Source organism: Rattus norvegicus, chromosome 17 (genome assembly GCF_036323735.1).
Source record: "Rattus norvegicus strain BN/NHsdMcwi chromosome 17, GRCr8, whole genome shotgun sequence".
Taxonomy (NCBI): Eukaryota; Metazoa; Chordata; class Mammalia; order Rodentia; family Muridae; genus Rattus; species Rattus norvegicus.
In genome coordinates this window covers 48,193,559-48,215,375 of record NC_086035.1, presented here as the reverse complement: position 1 = coordinate 48,215,375, position 21,817 = coordinate 48,193,559, and the positions used below count along the sequence as shown (strand labels likewise).

Sequence of the window (21,817 nt, the reverse complement as noted above, 5' to 3'; positions counted from 1 at the left end):
CGACCACGAAGGGACTCGAACCCTCAATCTTCTGATCCGGAATCAGACGCCTTATCCATTAGGCCACGCGGCCAGGTGGCAAGGGAGGGTAAATACGTAAGAGTCAAATGAAATGTGACCAGATATGGGTGGGGCTTTCCCGTAGAAATAACAAAAATTCAGCATAATAATAATAATTTGGAATCAAAATTTACAAAGATTTTTAAAACGTAGATTTGGGGAGTTGCAAGCAGGCAGGTAGTTCAATGGTCCTTCGTGTGAGCGCTGTTAAATTTTCTATGACCCGAGAACCACAGAGATGTCCAGCCAGAACTCAGGGGACCTTGTGCTGCAAAGGACGGAGGGAGGTGTACTGACGTTTGGAGGGTGGGAATCAGGATCCGCAGCCAGCGAGCTTTAAAGAAAGCTCGTGTGAACGTGCGAGGTTGGCGTAAGACTGATAAAATAGTAAGTTTGCAAAGTTAGTTTAGGAAGGATAGAGAGAATGAAATCATTGGGAGGTGGAGACAAGAGAACCAAGAGTTCACGGCCATCCTCGAGTACCAAGAGTTAAAGGCGCTTCTGGGCTACAGGAGATCCTGGCCCCCAAACAAAGTAAAACAGCAACGTAAAAACCGAAGAGCACTCTATGCTCAAATTCAAACGATCTCAAGTTATCACCTCCTTAGCTGCAGTCCTAGGCTTGTGGATTCAACACAGTGCTCAGGCATGAATTTATTTTGATCTAAGGGACGTCTTGAGTTTTTATTTTTCCTTGGATATTTTAAGGGGCCTTAGATCAAAATAAATTCCTGCTTCCTGCTTCTGCTCCCTAATTAGGGGTAGAGGCATTATAATCACAGATTCCTCTTCTTTCAAAGATGCCTTTGAAGACACCAATTATTTTGGGGTGGTCACTTTCATTTCTTCTCTTTGGAGAAAACTGGTATTTGGTAGAATGTATAAACACACACCTAAATATCCTGTGATTAGTTTTACGTCAACTTAACCCAGTCTAGAGTCATCTGAGAGGAAAGAACCTCTCATTTTTCTCTTAATCCCCCATTAATTAGCAGTTGATGGGGGAGTGCCCAGCCCATGTGGGTGTTGCCATTCCCTGGACTGGTGTCTGTAAGAAAGCAGGCTGAGCCTGAGTGGAAGAACAAGCCAGCAAGCAGCACTCCTCCAAGACCTCTGCATCAGTTCCTACCTCCTCTTTCTGCCCTGTTTGAGTTCTTGTCCTGATTTCCTTTAGTGATGGACTACAGTGTGGAAGTGTAAGCCCAGTAAGCCCTTTCCTTCGCAAGTTGCTTTGGTCATGGTGTTTCATCACAGCAATGGTAATCCTAACTAAGACAGTTAGAATTGATTTCTTATAGATCTCTCCCTGCCGCTCTTGCAGAGAGAGAGAGAGAGAGAGAGAGAGAGAGAGAGAGAGAGAGAGAGAGAGAGCGCTCTGTGAATAAAAATCAAACCGCTCATACATTTTACCCATGAGTAAGAACAGTCCTTTTTTTTGCTCTTCCTCAGCGGTCCTGACTGTCCACGCACCTGCATTATTTAATCTGAAACACCTTTCCCTCCAGCTCTTTTGCAAACCTGCCCTTTCTACATGGCCTTGAATCATCTACAGGGAACCCGTAGACTTCCTTTTTTCTACCCAAGCTTCCCTGTTCTTTTTTCAATAATTTTCAAAGTTAATATCTTTAAAGGCTTGAGGTAGGGGTGGACAAGGAGCTCATTAGGAAACAGCAAGTGCAGGGAGGAGCTTTCTCTGAATTTTCCTTATCTACCCAAAACCAAATCTTCCAAACTAAAATTAACAGTTTCCCTAAACTCCACCAAAAATCTCATCAAGCATGGATTAACTCCTTCTATGGGAAGCTGGAACTCCACACATCAGATAGACTTTTCCAAATGCTGTTCAAACCTGTTTTCCTACAAATCATTCCCTTTTCCAAGTTGCCTACATCCCTTCCTCATTACTTAAAGCTTGACTTTGCAATCTGATCCTGCTTGTGAATTCATCAGCCCAAAGTGGAAGGGTACAATAAAGAGTCATGTTGTAGGATGTTCAAAGGCTGGGCAGACCAACTATCCAGCGTCTCAAGATGGGGAGGTTTATGAAATATCGGCTCTTTGTAGACTAGCCAACTTTGATCAGGAAAAAAAATATGTCCCATAATTACCTCCTTTTATAAACATTTTTATTTTTTTTCTCTAAATTTCAGCCAACATATGCTAACTTTCTGAAGCCTCTAGTAATGGTAAATTGTTGATAAGAGACTGGGGATTATTTGGTGAGGGAAATTCCAATGAGAATCTGCACAGACTTCTAAGGATTTATGTATTTTATGTATATGGATGCTTTGTCTGCTTGCCTGCCTGCACACTGGAAAAGGGCATCAGATCCCATGATAGACAGTTGTGAGCCTCAATGTGTGTGCTGGGAATTAAACTCAGGACCTGAGTCCTTTCTCCAGCCCCCAGCCAAGACTTTAGATGAGTCCCTTAACAGAAGGAATTAATCATTCTACCTGTCTTTTTAGCATGACTTGAGGTGAGTCCTTCTTGCTAGGGTGATCCTTTAGCCAGTGATTGACTGCATCCAACAAGGCTTTAGATTCCACCCTTGTGGCAAGGTATTTTTCTCTTAACAGGCCTTTACTGATACTTTTATATTCTTCCTTCTCAAGAGGAAAAATCAGAATCCCTAAGACACTTCTGGGATCTTTAGCCTCTGCCAAGCACGAGGCTGCCAAGTTGGGGAAGAACATTGCTGGCTTTTATCCAAGAGGGAAGCTGGTTACATTTCTTTGGGGTCTTTGTATCCTAGACTGCCTAGGTTATTTTTACATCTTGTTTATATCACCCCTGCTTATGAACTAAAGGCTGCAATGGAATTGGGATGACTACAGATCTGCTTTCCTCCAACAGACACAGGGAGTGTGATATATGGTGGTTAGGGAACCCCATCAGTGGGCCTATCCTAACACCTCAAAAACTCATTGGTGATTCTGTTTGTATAACAGGCAAGTTGGGAAGGAATGAAAGTCCTTGACTGGTACCTAAAGAGAGATGTGAGGAAGAAGTAAAAGGGAAAAAAAAAAAACAAAGGAATTAACATTAACAAACCCTATGCAGAGAGCCAGGAGAAGCCACAACAGGGGATACCTTTAAATGTCTGAATCAAAGTTCATTAGAATCTCTGGGTGGGCTCACAAGTGTGACTTCTCATTTCCACTTTTATATCCTTCAACATTCAGGCAGCTGCTCATGTAACACTTGGTATTCTGTCCCCTGAATCTTGATTGGGATGTGGCTTCCCAAGTTTTCTGTGGGTCATTGCAAACTCACATGAGCTTCCCAGCTCGTTAGCTCCCATTCCTAGATAGTGTTGGAGGCACATGACTGGGGTAACAGTGTTTCCTCTGGTCGCCAGTAAATACATCATTGCAAAACAATTGCCAGAGTTAAAACAAAAATCTACCCTGGATATTCGGTATAACTTCTGTAGTCCAGAATTAAAATGTACAAAAACCAGAACAACAAAAGCAGAAAGAACAGAAGAAAAAACTCCGATGTCTTGAACCCAGTGAAAGGGAGTCCATTCATCTTTGCATCGATTTTAACTGTGCCGGCCAAAGCAACATCACCTGGATCTCATTTGTTCTCTCTCTTTGGCTCCTAGGTATGAGCTCTGGCTGGAAAAGAAACCCATAAAGTGGAAGGGATGGGGAGGTGTGCCCAATGCACATAGAGGGCCTTCTTCCTTGGAGAGGCAATAGACAATCTGGGAAGGAGAACATGACCTTCACACCACTTTGTCCCACTCAGGCATGGCATGGATTGACAGCAAACAACTTTGTGACTGGAGTCCTTTAGAAATTAACTTGTTAGTTAGCCCTGATACAAAGCTTTAGTGCCTTGTGTGGCATTTCAATACAGTTAGAAAAGCAACTGCCTCAAGGCGTTAAGTTTTAAACCTTAGGGACAAGTGGTTAAGCTGCCTATTTAACATATCAAAGTTGACCTTGCCTCCTGGTTCTCAAGTCTAGTCCAGCTAGTACTAGGCATCCCTCAGTCCCTATCTGTAACAGGGTTTGTCTGGCATACCTTTCCCTCTACCCTGAACTCTCCAGCCCAAGAGCTTACTCTGAGACTCTTCCCTATATAATCCGCATTTTGTTTACCTGCTCTTTTTTTGTACCTTTGGTCTCCTGGCTGCTGTACTTAGTTCCCTCTCTCCCTTCTCCTCCCTGGTACAGGGTCATGTGCCCTCTCAGCTCTCTCAGATGTGTCTGCCTCTGTCTATGCTCTACCACATACCTATAATAAACTTTCTCCTCCACCATACCTAGGAGCAGTCATGTCCTTTCTTCCCCCTCCACCCCACTTCATAAGACATGCCTTACTAAGAGGCTGGTGTCCTCCCCTTCCCCAAACCTGATTTAAAGACTTCCAAGATCTCTGAGGAAACCATGGTAAGAAGGAAAGAAAGGTGAACCCATGCGTAGGGAGAGAGGATATGGAGTTAAAATTGGAAGGTCTCTTTCTCATTGTTTGGTCTCTCCTTAGTCAGGACATCGAGTACTGAAGCTGGTTGGAGAATCTCTGGAACAGCCAGAAGAGTTGTTTGCCCGCTGTCTTGGAGGACCTTTCTACTTTCTCTCTCTCTCTCTCTCTCTCTCTCTCTCTCTCTCTCTCTCTCTCTCTCTCTCTCTGTGTGTGTGTGTGTGTGTGTGTGTGTGTGTGTGTGTCTCCCCTTCTCTTTTTCTTTTGGAGTTTGGTTTCACTGGGTTATTTCCAATTTGTCCTTTTGCGACTCAACCCTAAGGAGGAAATTTCTTGCACTCCAAATTACCTATTCACTGTCAAATCACCACTGGAAGGTCCTCCTCACCAAGGAGTTAGTAACTCGGTCATTCTTCACAGCATTTCTTATTGGTCTGTGTGAGAAGTAGTCTGGTCATCAAGGTACTTATCTGGGCCCTTCTCCCCATTAAGAAGAAACTTTTATGTACTGGGCCATTCCCTACGGCCACCACAGTGAAGCTGGGGGATGCATCTTCCTCAGGGGAGAGGAACAGATCATTCTCTGGATAGATTCTCCAATCCAGAATAAACACTGAAATTCTGGAAAATAATACTTTTGGTGTCTCACAAAGAAACACATGGGGAAAACAAAAGCAATTCAGAAGAGCAGTTCCTTTTTCTAAAGAAGAATGTACCATGACACAAACTAGAGGAGCAAGTGCACAAGGTGAAAAGTTCACTTTGTTAGTCGAACACAGTGACAGCTGTGTTTCAACACACTGCTGAGAGCTCAGCCTCATAATCTGATACAGTTGAATAAGCCAGAATCTGTGTGACGGGAGGAAGGTGTGATTGTATATCCAATTGACAGTCTTTTTTTCGAGGTCTGGTAGTATGTCCAAGTATTCAGAGACCGAGGTGTAGCCTCTTGTGTACAGAACACAGGGTTTTTGAAGGCAGAAACTTGGCAGCTGCAGGGGCTTAGGGTAGCTTTTGTGTAAGCAAGCAGTGTGACAAACGCTAAGAGAGGGAGGTTCAAACAAGCAGGCAATTTAACAGAAGCTACTACAAGTTAGTTAGGACATCCTGACTGTGGGTTCCTCAACAGAGTTGAGTAATTTTTCACAGGATTCTTCATCAAGGAGATTAAATTCTGTTCTAGTTAAACCTGAATTGGCTTCAGCAAGAATAAAAGAGATGGAGACGCCTTTCTACTCTTACCCTGTCACGGGGAAGTTGGGGACTGGCAGTAAGGGCTGACATAACTATGCACTCAGAGTCAATCGGGCTGTTTTCTGGCTAGTATTGATCTCAGATCTGCTTCTGCAAGGTGCTCTGGGAGACTTGTCTACTGCTTGGCAACCCACTTCCTATGAAAGACTTGTTCCTCTTGTAGCAGTTTGGAATACAGCGAACTCTCATCACTTTCTTCCATTTTCTGGGAAATGTTACTTAGGTAAGGATATTTCAGAATCTTCTTTTATCACCAGAAATTTGTTAGAACTGCAAGCTTTTAGGGCCCACCCAACTCAACTGAAGCAGAAAATCTGATCCTAATGTATGTGTCAGCAGATCTCTCTTCCTGCTGATTGTAGTGTTGCTACATTTGATGAGAGCCTGTCTAGAAGGACCAGTTTTCTGATTTCACACTTTAGAGAATATGTCTTCTGATTCTTAGAGGAACCATAGGAATGATGGAGACCTGGGGCACGATGAGATCTGTCATTCTTGTCCTGAGTTCAAAGGACTCACTCACCATCCTTCGTCCTACGTTGGAATGGTCCGTCTTAATTGTCAACAAGAGTGGTTTGTCACGGTGGAACAATGCCTCTAAGACTTCATCTTTCTAAAGAGCAGCACCAGATATAAGATGTCCAAGGAAAAAGGAGTGTGCACTGGACACCTCCGATTGGGAGTGTGACTGTCGCTACCGCTGAGGTCCTCTCAGCGATTCAAACCGAATTCAAAATGGCTTCAGCTTCCAAAATGAACTCAAAACCAGTAATTTTTAGGGAACTGCCGGCTTTCAGCACTGTGTTGGGAAAGTTGATATTTCTGGACTGAACTAGCTTTTCAGCTTTTTTTCCCCCAGCTTCTCCAGCGTGTAGATACCTTCTGTTGACTACCCAGGTAAGCCTGTGTAGGCCAATCCAATAAAATTTCTCTTATAATATATTCATCCTATAGTTTCTGTTCCGCCAGAGAACCCTGCCTAAATAAATACTCTTGCTTTTCCTTCCGCTCTCAGGTCTCCCCTCTTTCTTCCCAGTCTTTCTCTTCTTCTCTCTTATTTTCCCCCAAGATCCTAGTTTATATTATTGAATTATATTCTCAACCCCATTTCGACTGCTGTGCCAAAGTTGAACGAGCGGCAGAGAGCACTTATGCTTGCACGGAGGAGTGGAGGACCTCCAGAACTCTGACACTGCCGGGCAAGGAGGGTTGTGTAGATACCCCCATTTTAGCGTCTTTTTCTTGGAGACTTCCTGCGGGGGATAGCGGAGATGGGGTGGAGTGGGGGTGGGGGCTAAGTGCCTTGCGCTGGAGTCACTCAGCTGTTTCCCGGAGTCTACAAGAGCCCACCCACACCCAGCTGCACCACTGGTCCACAGCTTGCTTTGTTCTTTTCATCTTCCAGCATCACACTATGGTGTCTGCCACCTTCTACAGCAAAGATCACTATTCAGTCCCCTCTGGAACAGCCAGGCAAGATACCTGTTATTTGTTCCAGCTGAAAGGTCATAGGAGGTTCCTGGGCAGGGATCCAGACTTTTCAGATCACCTTAATGTCTTTTTCTGTGATTAGTTTGTCTTTCACCCAGTATCTGAGACATGACATTTAATACACATCATAACTGGCAAAACACCTGACAGAGAGGCAAAATCCAGTCATAGGAATATTTTATGAGGAAGCTCCGTGTGGGGGGGTGTAGCTCAGTGGTAGAGCGCGTGCTTAGCATGCACGAGGCCCCGGGTTCAATCCCCGGCACCTCCAGTTTTCGAGACCTTACGCTAAGGTACCCTAACTTTTTTCAACTCTGGTTGTATCTTCTACAAATTTTAATCCATTCGTACAGAAACCGAGATCAAGGGAGATACAGTCCTTTTACTCTCTTCGGTGTTTTCTATCGAGGAATTTCAATTCGCATGGCAAAATGCCCTGATACAGAAAAACAGAGAGGACAGATGATGGGGGCAGACAGGAAGACTGGAGGAAGGAAGAGAAGAAAGAGCTCAGTGGATAATCGGAAGCGTTCCGATTTTCCCACTCCTCCTGCGGTAACTCCCCACCCGGTGGGGACCACCCGGTAGTCCTCCATTCGGTTCCTGTCGTCTTTCATTTTTGTATTTTATGTGCATTCAAGTAACTTTTTAAAAAGTATAATGCTCCTTGAATACAGATAAAGTTCTTGGTGTGTTAAATAATTTTAATCAAGCCTCTGAGTCTGACTGGCCAGAAATAGGACTCGGTCAGATTGTTTAAAGCCCGCAGTGAGGAAGGGAATGGGAAAACACACACACATCTACCTTCTCACTCCCTAACATTTTGAAGGGCCTCATATATGCATGTTTGAGTTCTTCACTACACACTTGCCATCACATACACAACATTGGCAAAGAACCACTCCTGGGCTACCTTACCTGTCTGGATAAGGGACACCAACTAAGGTGGGCTGCCCTCGGGACCAAGCCTCCAAAGAGAACTCCATTGCGACCCTGGGAGGGCAGCTCTGGCACCTTCGGCAGGTAGTTGTAGGAGATTAAACAAAGATCTGCACTCCACGCCTGGGGTTGTGATGTTAATGTAAGGCCCCTACGTTTACAGGGTTTTTCTGTATAGCCCTAGCTGTCCTGGAACTCGCTCTTTAGACTCGACTGGCCTCAAACGTTGGAGACCCAGGAACCACCACCGCCCAACTTTTTTTTTTTTTTTTTAATTAGTGATTTTTTTCTAAGACAGTGTTTTGCTACTCCTGTCTGTCCTGGGATTTACTATATAGACCAAGTTGACTTCAAACCACAGAGATCCACTGTTGTAGGGAATGTTCCTTGGAATTGCAGCACTCCTTCCCAATTGAAACCTTTGCTATAGGCAGAAACAGAAGCCTCAGGAGATTTAGTGAAAAACAGGAGCTTAAAAGATTCTTGAGGGCCTTACATGGCAGTTTTTTAAAAAAGACTCAATTGCGGAGGGTTGAGACTCCGACTGGCCAAACTAGGGCTTGAAAGAAGGTTCAAACTTTACCTACTGCTCTTACAGAGGACCCAAGTTGCCTGTAACTCCAACTCCAGGGAGATCAGTCGCCTCTGGCTGACTCCCCCCCCCCCCCATATACATATATACATATATACATATATACATATATACATATATACATATATATACATATACATATACATATACATATATATAAAGAATTTATTTTTATTTTGTTGTTATTTATTTTAAAATATTTGCATCTTCTTTGTTGTTGTTATTTTTGTTTTAGTTTTGGTCTATCGAGAAAGGGTTTCTTTGTGTAACCCTGTCCATTCTGGAATTGGCTGACTTTGACCTCTAAGAGTTTGAAGTACTCAAACAACATAACTTTATGTGATGGTGCATGTCTTTAAGCTTCAGAAAGTAGAGGCAAATGGATCTCTTATCATATAAAAATCTAGGCTAGCCAAGGTCATGTAGTCAGACCCTAAAATAAAGTCAATATTTTCAAACTAGGTGTGATATTAAATTTCCAGTCCTCATACTTGGAAGATGGAGGTTAGGATCAAGAGTTCTACGTTATCTTCAACACATACTAAGTGTACAACCAATCTGAGCCACAAGAATCCTTGAAGGAAGGAAGGAAGGAAGGGAGGGAGGGAGGGAGGGAAGGAGGGAGGGAGGGAGGAAGAGAGAGAGAGAGAGAGAGAGTGAGAGAGAGAGAGAGAGCCTTTTAGTCCTAGCACTGTCAGACAGAGTTACTAAGTGGGTCTTTTGTACATGGTTCCATGGCCGAGCGGTCTAAGGTGCTGGATTAAGGTTCCGGTCCTCTCGGGGGCATGGGTTCGAGTCCCACCACTGCCAGCGGATTTTTGGGATCCTCGTTGGACAGGACAGTTTTTGGTCCCTAGTATCAGTCAGGATTCTCCTTTCCGACTATCTGCTTTCCCAGGTTACTGATAACGGTTACACATATCCTACCCACTGTAGTAATTGCGTCAATTAACAGTTAATAATCCCGTAATATATCTGGTACTCACTCACCTAATTCTGCATGTCCACTCCAAGAAATGCCTCAGCAACATATTCCACACCCACTATAGACTAGATCCCTTCATCATCACCACAGCGTTGCGCATGACAAGTCTGTAGAAATCGCGCGCGCGTGTGTGTGTGTGTATTTTTTTTAAGATTTATTTATTATATATAAGTACACTGTAGCTGTCTTCAAACACACCAGAAGAGTGCATCAGATCTCATTACAGATAGTTGTGAGTCACCATATGGTTGCAGGGATTTGAACTCAGGACCTCTAGATGAACAGTCAGTGGGAAAGTATATTTCTCCAGTCAGGGAAAGTATATTTTTACTTTTTTTTTCTTTTCTTTTTTCTCTTCTCTTCTCTTCTCTTCTCTTCTCTTCTCTTCTCTTCTCTTCTCTTCTCTTCTCTTCTCTTCTCTTCTCTTCCTCTCTCTCTCTCTCTCTCTCTCTCTCTCTCTCTCTCTCTCTCTCTCTTTCTCTTTCTTTTTTCTTTTTTGGAGACAAGGTCTCTGTGTAACTCTGGCTGTCCTGGAACTCATTCTGTAGACCAGACTGGCCTCAAACTCACAGCAATCTTCCTACCTTTGTCTTCCAGGTGCTGGGACTAAAGGCATGCATCACCATCTCCACAATGCTTGGCGATGTAAGGGATGGAATCACACAGTTCCTGCCCCTGAAACAGGGCCAGCAAGGCCAGGATGGGCCTCCACAAATATGATTGCTGTGGGTAAAAGGCTTGTTTGTACAATAATGAACATACATTTATGCTCTTCCTTTGAGGAATGGTCTCCCTATTGACATTAATGACTCCATGATAGTTAGAGACAGCACAAGTCCAGGAGTTAAGAATGTGTCTATGAAGCAAAATGGTAAATGCTGAGACCTTAAGGCTGAGGGAAATAACTCTGGAAACATGAGTTCAAAAGTATGTAAGTTTTCAACTCTACGAAATGTACGGAGGCAATATGAATTGTATAAGGAATTTCACAGATCTAAAGGAACAAAGGCAGCTACACTATGAGACACTTGTCAGAAAGATACTAATGAACAAGATAAAGAAATTTAGGTGTTCGAAGTGCAAGATCCTACCAAGCTAAGTTGTTTTTTTTTTTTTTTTTTTTTTTTATGCTCACCAAGGCAGAGTTTAGGTCCATGTCCAAGGCATGGTAGGAATGGTAATTTCAGGGCCAGATCCTACACAGCTTTGTCAGTACTTAACAAAGGGTAGGCAGATCTCCGAATTCTTTTGTAATGTTAAAAAAATGTGCTTGCTATTTTCTTCTAAGAATCAAGGGGTAAGGTCATGTAGTGCACATTCATGGGGTGGTCAGGAGGGAACCTGGAGAAAATGACTGAATTGATATCTAAATAAAATAAATAAAAGACTGGGCCATTGGTCTGCATTAGATGAGCTAGCAGAAGCAAAATTTTAGAAATCTTTCTAGCAAGAGCTGAGCTGTCTGGAGATGAGAGCAAACACAGCTCTTTTTGCTTTTTTTCTTTTTTTAAAGATTTATTTATTTATTTAATATATATGAGTACACTGTAGCTGTCTTAGACACAACAGAAGAGGGCATCAGATCTCATTACAGATGGTTGTGAGCCACCATGTGGGTACTGGGATTTGAACTCAGGACCTCTGGAAGAGCAGTCAGTGCTCTTAACCACTGAGCCATTTCTCCAGCCCTTAGGTTTTTGTTTTGTTTTGTTTTGTTTTGTTTTGTTTTGTTTTGTTTTGTTGTTTGGTTTTTGGTTTTTTTTTCTTTCTAACAGGATTTCTGACCTTAGTCTTCCAAGTAATTCCAAGAATTACTTAAAGAGCTAATACAGCTCTTTTAGAATTTTTTTTGAGAAACTCTAAGAATTTTTTTTTTTTTTTTTTTACAGCAGCTTTTCTGACTTTGGTTGGAAAATCCATGAGCTATCAGAGAGCTTTTCAAAATTTTTTTTTCTAGCAAGAGAGAGCTGTCTCTAGAAAAGGGAGATCTATCTTGAGAGAGAGCTGTCTATAGAGAGCTGTCTCAAGCAGATTATAGAGCCAAGAGCTGTCTATAGAGAGCTGTTTATGGAACCATCCTGAGTAGAACACAGGCTCTCAGCTTTTACCTATGATTTGACTTTCAGTCATTTGTTTCCCAGCTTTCAAACACGCCTTCCTCAGAACCTGTCTTCAAGCTGAGAGGCTGGTCCTTGTCATCAGGTCAAGAGCCTGTGTTTTTTTAATAAGGAAAAATAGAAATAAGCTTTTTATTCTGAGACACTATCTTATGGTAGCATCTGACTCAGTCTTATAATTAAGGGTGACTTTTGAACACCGGATCTTCCTTCCTTTGCTTCCTAAAGGCAGTTCAGTGTTCTCTCTAGGGTTGGAGAGTGAGCCCAGGTCTTTCTGTATGCTAAGCAAGCACTCTGCCAAATGAGAAAAAGCTTGGGCATTTCAACACTAAGTAGACTTCTCTATCCTTAAAGGATGCTGAAGGATTTTCCAGGTAGAAAAATCTGTAAGCTTTAAAAACTATTTATTATTGTTGGTTCATTTTTAGACAGGGTCTCCCTCTGGAGGAAAGATTAGCATGGAACTCATGGTAATTCTCTTGCCTCAGCCTCACAGAGGTTGAGAATGATATTACTTTTGTTAACACAGCAATAACCAGCCTATGGGGCAGGAATAGATTTATTCTAAAGAAACATTTGTGTTCCCTCTTTGGCTATCAGACTATTGAAAGAATGGACCCCAAGAATTAGAATCTCCCAAGAATATCCTGCTGGGAGAAGAAATGACTTAACAAGAGCAGGGGTTAAACCTGGTTTGCTGTTGCATAGCTATGTCTCCTATGTCTAGTCACACAGCTAATGTACCACCATTTTGGAAAGGTGCAATATATGAAGCATTTAAAAGCTATCAGTTGCTATCATTGGCAACAGGAGGTTTCTGTTACTGTAACAAAAAATGTACTTGACAATAGTGTTCAACTTTTGGAAGAGAAGACTAATACAATTAAATTTCTATTAATTTAGTTACATATATTAATACAACTAAAATTATATTAATTTTATTTTTGAAGATAATAAAACATGCTCAGTGTCTTGGTGTTGCTATTGCTATGATGAAACACCGTGATCAAAAGCAAGTTGAGGAAGAAAGGGTTTATTTGGCTTATACTTCCACATCATAATCCATCATTGAAAGAAATCAAGATAGGCACTCAAGCAGGGCAGTTGACATTAAAACTACCCAGCACACTCAGTTTTTCAAATATTTAAATAACTAAATGGTATCCATTAGTAGATGTTCAAATAGTCCTTGAAGTAGTAAATTTTTAGAGGTTTCAAATGGTTCTTCTCACACTTTTTTATTTCTTTGGTGTGTGAGCACTGGGGGATGGCTTGCACAGGGAGGTCTGAGTACAACCTGTAAGAGTTATCTTTCCAACATGTGGGTCCTGTGAATGAAAACTCCTAGAAGAGAAAAGACCGAATGACTAGAAGTTCGGTCAGGACTGCAGGCAGATTGGAATGTTGCAGGTCTTGGACTAGCTTTGGCTCCCTAGAACAGCCATTCCTTGACTACCTTTGTGTGGAAACTACCATCCTGTGAGTAATAAAAGCCTTTGGTACTTATTGACTTAACAGACACCAATTGGCTTCCACCAATGCAAAAGCTGAGATGGTCATTACACAGTATATTGGACCTATATAAAAATTTCCCTATTTTTTGATAACCATCTCTCTGACGTGCCCTCCAATGTATTTTAAACCTGCCTTGACATATGACTTTCTTTTTTCTGTAATTATGAAACTGCTTCTACATTGGAACTTAGAATTTAGAGTAACCGAAGTCTGTGTTCCTATACCATGGTCACTTGAAATGGCTCCACAATAAGCTTTCTCTTATTTCCCTTAAGACTGTATCTGTGATTTTTGTGTTGAAAGTCCCAAAGATTATACTCAGGTCTTCTGGCTTGGCAGCCAGCACCTTTACCTGGAGTCATCTTGCCCCTGTCTAACTGTCTTCCTGGTCAGGATAGGATGGTCAGGTTAGGATTCTTGTTTTGTTTGGGGTGGGAGCTGGAGTTATCAACCTTTAGGATAAAAATTTTATGACAATAATTTCAATTTTTGAGACATAATTGTTTCTGCCATTGTGTATGCTTTCATTTAATACATGCTTTGATATTCTGGAGAATGACTCACCCATCAAATGTCTGTTTGTCTTGAGAGCATCAAAATCTTTGTTGAGTATGGATTTTGAGGGTTCTATATGACCTTTTGGGTCCAGAGCATCATACTGAGAATTTATATTTATAATACTACTAGTTGTCTAGTGTGGTTTTTTCAAGTATGTGTGTATTCAGTATTTGTTTGTTATTTGTTTTTGAAACAAGATTTCACTCTGTAGCCCAAGCTAGACTAAAACTTACCATGAGGCCCAGGTTATCTTTTGAGCTCACAGAAATCTCCTTTCTCAGCTTCCCCAGTGCTGGGATTACAGTATAGGTGCTACCTGCTCAGCATCCAGTGTTAATTTTATTTGTCTTGTTTTAAACAATTTTATTTATTATTTACTTTTAAATTTATATTTAAATTATTGAGACAGGGTCTTTATATGAAGTCCTGGCCATCCTGAAGCTCCATATGTAGATGTGGAACTCACAGATCTGCCAGTCTGTCTCCTGAGTGCTGAAAGTGGGACTTCTTTTCAAAGATTTATTTATTATATATAAGTACACTGTAGTACACTATAGTCTTCAGACATACCAGAAGACAGCTCTCATTACAAATGCTTGCCAGCATGTGGTTGCTGGGATTTGTTGGCAGGACCTCTGAACAGCAAACAGTGCTCTTAACCACTGAGCCATCACCATCTCTCCAGCTCCTGACCCAAGTGATTTTATTGCTCATGTACACAAGAGAAATTTATGCCACTAGAGCAGGGGGGCATAGATGACTCATATTTGCTATTAAGCAGGAGGACAGTCTTGCTCTTTTAATTCTGCCCTCTATCAGAATCAGATAGACTTTGTATTTTTATCCTTTCTGTTCCTCTGAAGATTCTCGTGGATAGCAACTGCTTTCTTGATCAAATGGTAGTGATTCTCAGGAACATCAGGGTATCCTTTGGACTTAAAGATTCTCAAGATTTTATTACCAGCCACAAAACAGATGTAGAGGAATTTTAATCCAGCAACATGGCTGCTCTGGCAAGGAATCACCTCCAAAGACCTTCTAGGTCTGTGTGCTCTGGCTGGAATACAGACATGCCCTCGGTACATACCTTTAATCCCAAATAATGAAGGTAATTTGTGTTTGTAGAAGGCAGCAGCCTATGTTTGAAAGTGACCTCTAATAGAAGGGCAGACAAAGTGACAAATCAGAGAAAGATTCTAACAGAATGAGTCAGAGTTAGGATATGCCCAACTCACACGAGAGCAGACAAGAGGAGAAGCTACTTAAGAGCAGTAGAGTGAGCCACAGTGGAGGGCAGTTCAGCAGTGTTCAGCTCAATGTAGTTCGGTATAGTTCAGTTGAATGAAGTTGAGTTCAGTTGAGAATGTAATGTTCTATTTGGTTCCATTTGGTTCATGCAGTCAGTGCAATCCAGTTCTCAGTGCAGTCTATTTCTTGGACTTCAGAGGCACGTTTCCCAAGCACAGCAATTCAATGAGAAGCCAGGAGAAGCCAGTTTAAATCAGTCAGCTTGGAGAGGATTTTGAGTCAGAACAGCTGAGTTGAACCAGTCAGCCAGAGATCAGAAAGAGCTAGAAAGGGTGAGTTTGTTAGGCAGTAAGCCCCTGAGAGGACAATTACATCTAGTGAATAAAAGTCACTTTTATAACAGACTTGTGTCACATTAATGTGACTCTCTCAGGATCATAATTTGAGAGGTAGTCAGCCTTTCTTGGCCAATTTGTAAATAATCTGTTCCTTCCAATTGTCAGATATCAACCTTAGCCAAGTAGGGATGCTACAGTGACACTGTACTTGGCAGCACTGACTGGGACGGACCCTTCCAGGGAACATGCATGAGACCCATGATGGTAGCAGGCTGATTTTTTTCCTTATAATGAGTGTTTAGTTTAGCTTCAAAAGCTTGAATTTTGGGGTTGGGGATTTAGCTCAGTGGTAGAGCGCTTGCCTAGGAAGTGCAAAGCCCTGTGTTCGGTCCCCAGCTCCGAAAAAAAGAACAAAAAAAAAAAAAAAAAGCTTGAATTTTAGAATAGTTATCAACATTGATAATCATATTAACTTTGAAGTATGTGTTTCTATATAAGTACATATGTGTAATGTGAGTATCCCCTCTATCACTTTTACTAATCCTTTGAGCCAGGGTCTCTCTCCCGGGGTTCCAGTTTTCTTTCTTTTTTTCTTTTTTTTTTCCGGAGCTGGGGACCAAACCCAGGGCCTTGCGCTTGCTAGGCAAGCGCTCTACCACTGAGCTAAATCCCCAACCCGGTTCCAGTTTTCTTGCTGACATTGGAAGCTGGCACCCAATGATCCTCCTGTTTCTGCCCTGCTCAGAACTGGAGTTACAGGTATATGGAAGGTGTCTGGCTTCTTAAATGGGTGCTAAAATGTAAATTACAGTCCTTGAAATACAGTCCTTGGAAATGCCAAACAAGAGCTCCTGTTGAACCATTTCTCCAGCCCCAATTTATTTTAATGTTAATATTTTTCCTAATAAGCCAAAATATTTCTCAGTGGGGTGGTTTAAATGAGAATGGTCCCCACAGGTTAATATGTTTGAAATATTTGGTTCTCTGCTGGTGGAACTGAAGGCTTAGAGTTTTCAAAACCTACTTTAATTGTGGTTCTTTAATGCTTTAACCTTCCTTCAAGCCCATCACCCATTAGAGGTAGGGGAAAAGAAAAGTTAATAGAAATGGAGGTTGTGGACATGTTAAGAACTAGTTCTTTGGGTTAATTCCAATCTTCATTGTCAGCAGTCCAGTCTACTAGAAAAACACCAAACATGAGTTAGTACCTGCAACCCCATCCAGAAGAAACTGCGAGGTTCCAAATATGGGCATGAGTCCTTGGAAGCAGCAAGAAGCAGCAGGAATACCACCAGACGTTCTTTGGTGTGTTTCTCTCTATGAAGTTAAGGCAAGCAATGTTCAGTGAAGAAGGCAAGGCAAACCCATGCAAGAGCATCATCAGTGAAGACCAGTGTCAGCAAAGCCCAACAATGACAAGCAAAGAGTTTCAAGGCAAACTGATGCAAGGGTGTCATCCACTGTCTGTTGGGTTATACTTATACTCTTTTCAAACACTGCACATCTCTAAAGCATCTGCTCCAGCAAAACATCACATGCCCTTTCATCAGGTTACTGCCAGAAAAAAAAAAAAACAAAAAAAAAAAAACAAATGTCTGTTCTCATAAGATAGTTTCCAGAAAAACATCACATGACACAACTGAGTCTCCAACGAAACCAGAAATTCCTACTTCATGGAGCTATTTGGGAAGAATAGTGTAAAAGTGATTTTTATTTGCCAGATGTACTTGTCATCTCAGAAGCTTATTGCTGAATAAGCTCACCCTTTCTAGCTTTTTCTTATCTCTGGCTGGCTGGTTCAACTCAGCCGTTCTGGCCCAAACTCCTCTCCAAACTCACTGATTCAAACTGGCCTCTCTTGGCTTCTGACTGACTTCCTCTGCTTGGCCTCAAACTAACTCTGCAATCTATTCTAATCTTCTGGCTCCTTCTCATTCTTTGGCTTGTTTGGTCTTCACCTGAAACCTAGAGAGCTGACACTGGTCTTTTTGAATGGATGATAAAGGGGAAAGAAAATTTAGGAAATATGAGTCCTTGTTAGGGTAAATACCTTAGCCAATGTATGCTGATCATTTGTAGTTTCTACTAACAGTAAAGGTTTATTATAAGAGATGGCTTAATCATGGTTTAATATGTGTACCCAAAGCACTTTTGGCATATTTGGTCTGGGGCAAGGATGAGGTTGCCAAGAATCCCAAGCATATTTTCTACTTTTATCCAAGAGAGAAATTGTTTACTTTTCTTTGTGTCTTTTAACCCTAAACTGCCTAACCAATTTCTATCTCATTCCTCATCCCACACCAAAAGAGGTAACCCTAACTGCCATTACAGCATTAGAGTGATAACCAGTGAAGCTTCTTACAACTGGCATGGCATTCAGGGTATTCCTCTAGTGAGCTTATTAAAAAAACTCTGAAAGTGTATTGGTAGTTTGATTTGTGTAATAGCCAGGTAGGGAGGAAAGGAAGTCCTTGGCTGGTGTCTGGAGGACCAATAAATTTATTGGGCTTACTTTCAGGTCATAAGTGAGGGATGGGTGACCCAAAAGTAGCTACACTAGAAAGTTTTCATCCAGTAAATGATAGATGGCTTCCCCACATCTGCATAGGTGGATCCCCCTCTCTGCCAGTCATCTTCTCCATCCTATTTACCCTATTTCCTCCCCAAGAGGTCAAGGCCATATGCAATTAGGGCAGAGTTGCAAAACCTTAGGTGGGAGCAGTGGTTGAATATTCAGGTCAAGGTCTGCCTACCCCTTCCTTCCATAAAGAACATCAACATTCAACAAGACCAGCTCTGATGATCCTTTATAAGCAAATACAGCTGGTTTGATGAAGATGACAGTTGTCTGATTTATAGAATGGCGATCTGCAATACCACCTTAATAAGAGGCCCAAATCCAAACTACATGTGCAGGATAATATAATAAATTAATATTACCTGAGTACATGGGGATTTTTTATGCAAGTATAGTCCGAAGAAGGATGGAATGTCGCCTTGCTTTTGGGCTTTTTGGTTTTTGAGTGGTTTTGTTTTATTGCTGTTGTTGGTTGGTTGGATTTTTTTTTTTTTTTTTTTTTTTTTGGTTCTTTTTTTCGGAGCTGGGGACCGAACCCAGGGTCTTGCGCTTCCTAGGCAAGCGCTCTACCACTGGGCTAAATCCCCAACCCCTGTTGGTTGGATTTTTGTGTGTTTGTTTGTTGGTTTTGAGACAGGTTCTCTCTATTATGTAGCCCTGGTTGTCCTGGAACTCACTGTGTATATCAGGCTGGCCCTGAATTCACAGATATGCACCAGCTTTGCCTCCCAAATGCTGAAGGCAGGAATCACTACACTGGGCTTTTCATGCTTTTGATTTTTGAATGAGTGCAAGATCCAGATAGAGAGACGCAGTAATGTTTTTGTGATATTAATGTGACACATCTGTCAGTTGTAAAGTAAAACTTAGGTTGGTATGATTAATTGACTTAGTACCTGTCGCTTCCTTAGCCCAATACTGCTTTGCTCTGGTGACATCCATTGTACTGTCTTTGGCAAAGGTATCACACACATATTTCAGCCCTCTGTTATATTCTCAACCATATCTTTATACAGTTGCATTATAAATCATTTAAAGGAAGAAATGAGGAAAATACATTACTGTATTTTTATTATTACTATTATTAATTTTATGTCAGCACACAAATTAATTAGGTTCATTATTGCATTTTCATAAAATTCCCCCCCTTCTGCATTGCTTCACCCCCTCTGGCTGGTCCTCTCCCTTCCTGCAAATGGCCCACTTTTTCCACGCTTAGGTCATCTTTGATCACATAATCATATATACCTATCTATATCTTTGTTCACATCGATCTATCATCTGGAGTCACAACTTTCGATTTGGAAAACCACCTTTAGTCTTTTCTCTCTCTCTCTCTCTCTCTCTCTCTCTCTTTTTCTTTCAGTTTTGGAAACAGAGTCTCACGGTATAGTTCTGCCTTGTTCTGCAGTTCTAGATAATCCTCCTGTCTCCACCTTCCAAGCAGTGGGATTACAGTACATCGTTCCCGGCTCTGCAACTTTTTAAAATTAGGCAGCGGGCAAGAGGGGAATAATGACGGACAGAAAGTATTCATCCTGGCTCTTCCCCGGGCTCGGGAGGTGGCTCCAGGCATACAAGATCCAGAGCTTCGAAAAAAGGCATTGATTCAGACCCAGGAGCGATGAGCAGATGCAGATTTGGATTGGTTTTCAAAACTTGGTGGAAAAAATTGTGGCCTTAGGCTTCTATTCACACGTTCAAACTCCAGCAAAAATCAGATTTCTGTCTTGAATGTATTCCCAAGAGCCCTTCCGTGTCGGGGGTGTAGCTCAGTGGTAGAGCGCGTGCTTAGCATGCACGAGGCCCCGGGTTCAATCCCCGGCACCTCCAGTATTTTCAAGCCCCTGCGGCTTGCTTTTCTTCTTGTGAATTTACTTTTCTTTATTCGAAGAGAAAGCCAAACACTTTCATAAAATATTAATGCTGCGGGGCAGACAGCAAACCTTGATTTCACTGCGGGTGTCCTGGGCACCATCTCAAAGCCATATTATCAAACGAGGAAATGGAAAATCCGAAGATGCAGCTAGGAATAGCGGTTCTCTCAGTCGAAACTGCAAGGTTCAGGTTCTGAAGGTGACCTGACCATCGTTTCATCCTGGACCTTCGTTTCCAGGAATGAAAAGGATCAATGATTTAACAAGAGAATGGCACAGTTTCTCCAAAGTTTTCCTATTGAAAGAGCATCGCCCTGACTTTAACATCATGCGGCCGCAGTTCGGCACGTGAGTTCCCGGTTTGTTCTCAGGTGATCCCCGGAATCCATTCACCTAAGATAGCAGCACTTTCTGTGGGAGGGATAGTATCTAGACTCTGGTGAGAAATCTCAATCTGGATTCGCAGTGTACAAAAATTAGAACCGCACTTTAAATGGTAGTCCAGGCCAATCGCTTCCACTTTAAGAAGCTTCAGTTTGAATGCACTTATAGAGATTAAGAAGATAGAAAATATGTATCTTCCTTCTCCTTTTTCTTTGTTTTCTCACTTCGTGATAGTAAGATGTTTATAATTTCTGAATCACTGTACACAGTTGAATATGTGATATTTATTTTCTTTTTAATCCAAAAAATTGAAAATATAGCAGTAAAGACTGTGCTAATTTGTAATATAAACCTGAAGTTTGTGTCTTTGTTTTCTACTTTTAAATAAGATAAAAATCTGTGTTTGCTGCTTTCGTTCTCTCTACAATTCAGGAATGTTAGTATTAACACTTTTAAGCTATGAAAGATCCCTTTTCAGTTTAAAATCGTTTGCAACTGTAATGAAAATATGGACAGAAGGATAAAGCGGGTATCCGGAAGTCCCTGGTTCCCAACAGGGAAGATACCAGACACTGTCCAGGGAGTTTGCAGAAAAGTTCAAAAGACATGTATTCCCAGAACAACGTGTCTGACTTACTGTTTCGGGTTTTTGCTCTGAAGAGAGGCTGAACTGCGGCTCAGAAACCAGGCTTTCTCTGACAGAAAAATAGCGGGTTTCCTCTTCTGTTGATGTATTTGAATTCCTTCCCCTTTCTTTCTTTCTTTTTTCTTTTCTTTCTTTTTTTTTTTTTTTAATTTGGAGCTGGGAACCAAACCCAGGGCCTTGCACTTGCTAGGCAAGCATTCTACCACTGGGCCAAATCCTCAACTCTTCCTCTCCCGTTCTTGCTTCCAAAGTTGAGTTTCACAGAGCCCCCGTTGTGCCTGGAGAGAAATACCAGCAAGTTCCGGCCACCGGGAATTCACCAGTCTGTGTTGTGGCTGCTTTACAGCAGGTGATTATGATCTGTCTGACGCACTAGCAGGGCATGATTTTTGCTAGGTGCAAACAGTTTACATTTGGAATTCTGGGGACTCTGGAGAGAGGATAAATGCCAGAAAGGGGCTTTGGGTGCTCAAGAAGGCTGCTGCAGTTTGTCAAGTGGTCGTGAGCAAAGAGACAAGAGTTGGAGATATCCTGACATAAAGACTCAACTTGCCTCAAGGAACAACAACAACCCTAAGTAGCAGGAAGTAGTCTAAAGGGGTCTACACCCCCTTTTCCCTCTAACCTTCCTCTTCTACCTAGTGTTGAGGGGGTTGGAAGGAACTGGAGTAGAATAAGGCATGGAAGGGTGGTAGGTATAAGAACCCAATAAAATAAATTAAAAAAAAGGGGGGGCCCTATAGAACCACCTGTGTATAGTAAATATCGTTGTGCCCAGCTGAATTTTGATCCTCGTGGGAC

At 41.9% G+C, this 21,817-nt stretch overlaps 3 non-coding genes across 3 annotated transcripts; 2 read left to right on the top strand and 1 right to left on the bottom strand.

The window, feature by feature from the left end:
• On the bottom strand, nucleotides 1-73 carry Trnar-ccg3 (transfer RNA arginine (anticodon CCG) 3). Its single transcript has one exon. It is a non-coding gene; the product is annotated as a tRNA-Arg (tRNA).
• A 7,365-nt stretch (nucleotides 74-7,438) lies between these two features.
• On the top strand, nucleotides 7,439-7,510 carry Trnaa-agc19 (transfer RNA alanine (anticodon AGC) 19). Its single transcript has one exon. It is a non-coding gene; the product is annotated as a tRNA-Ala (tRNA).
• Nucleotides 7,511-19,870: 12,360 nt separating this feature from the next.
• On the top strand, nucleotides 19,871-19,942 carry Trnaa-agc18 (transfer RNA alanine (anticodon AGC) 18). Its single transcript has one exon. It is a non-coding gene; the product is annotated as a tRNA-Ala (tRNA).
• Nucleotides 19,943-21,817: the final 1,875 nt, after the last annotated feature.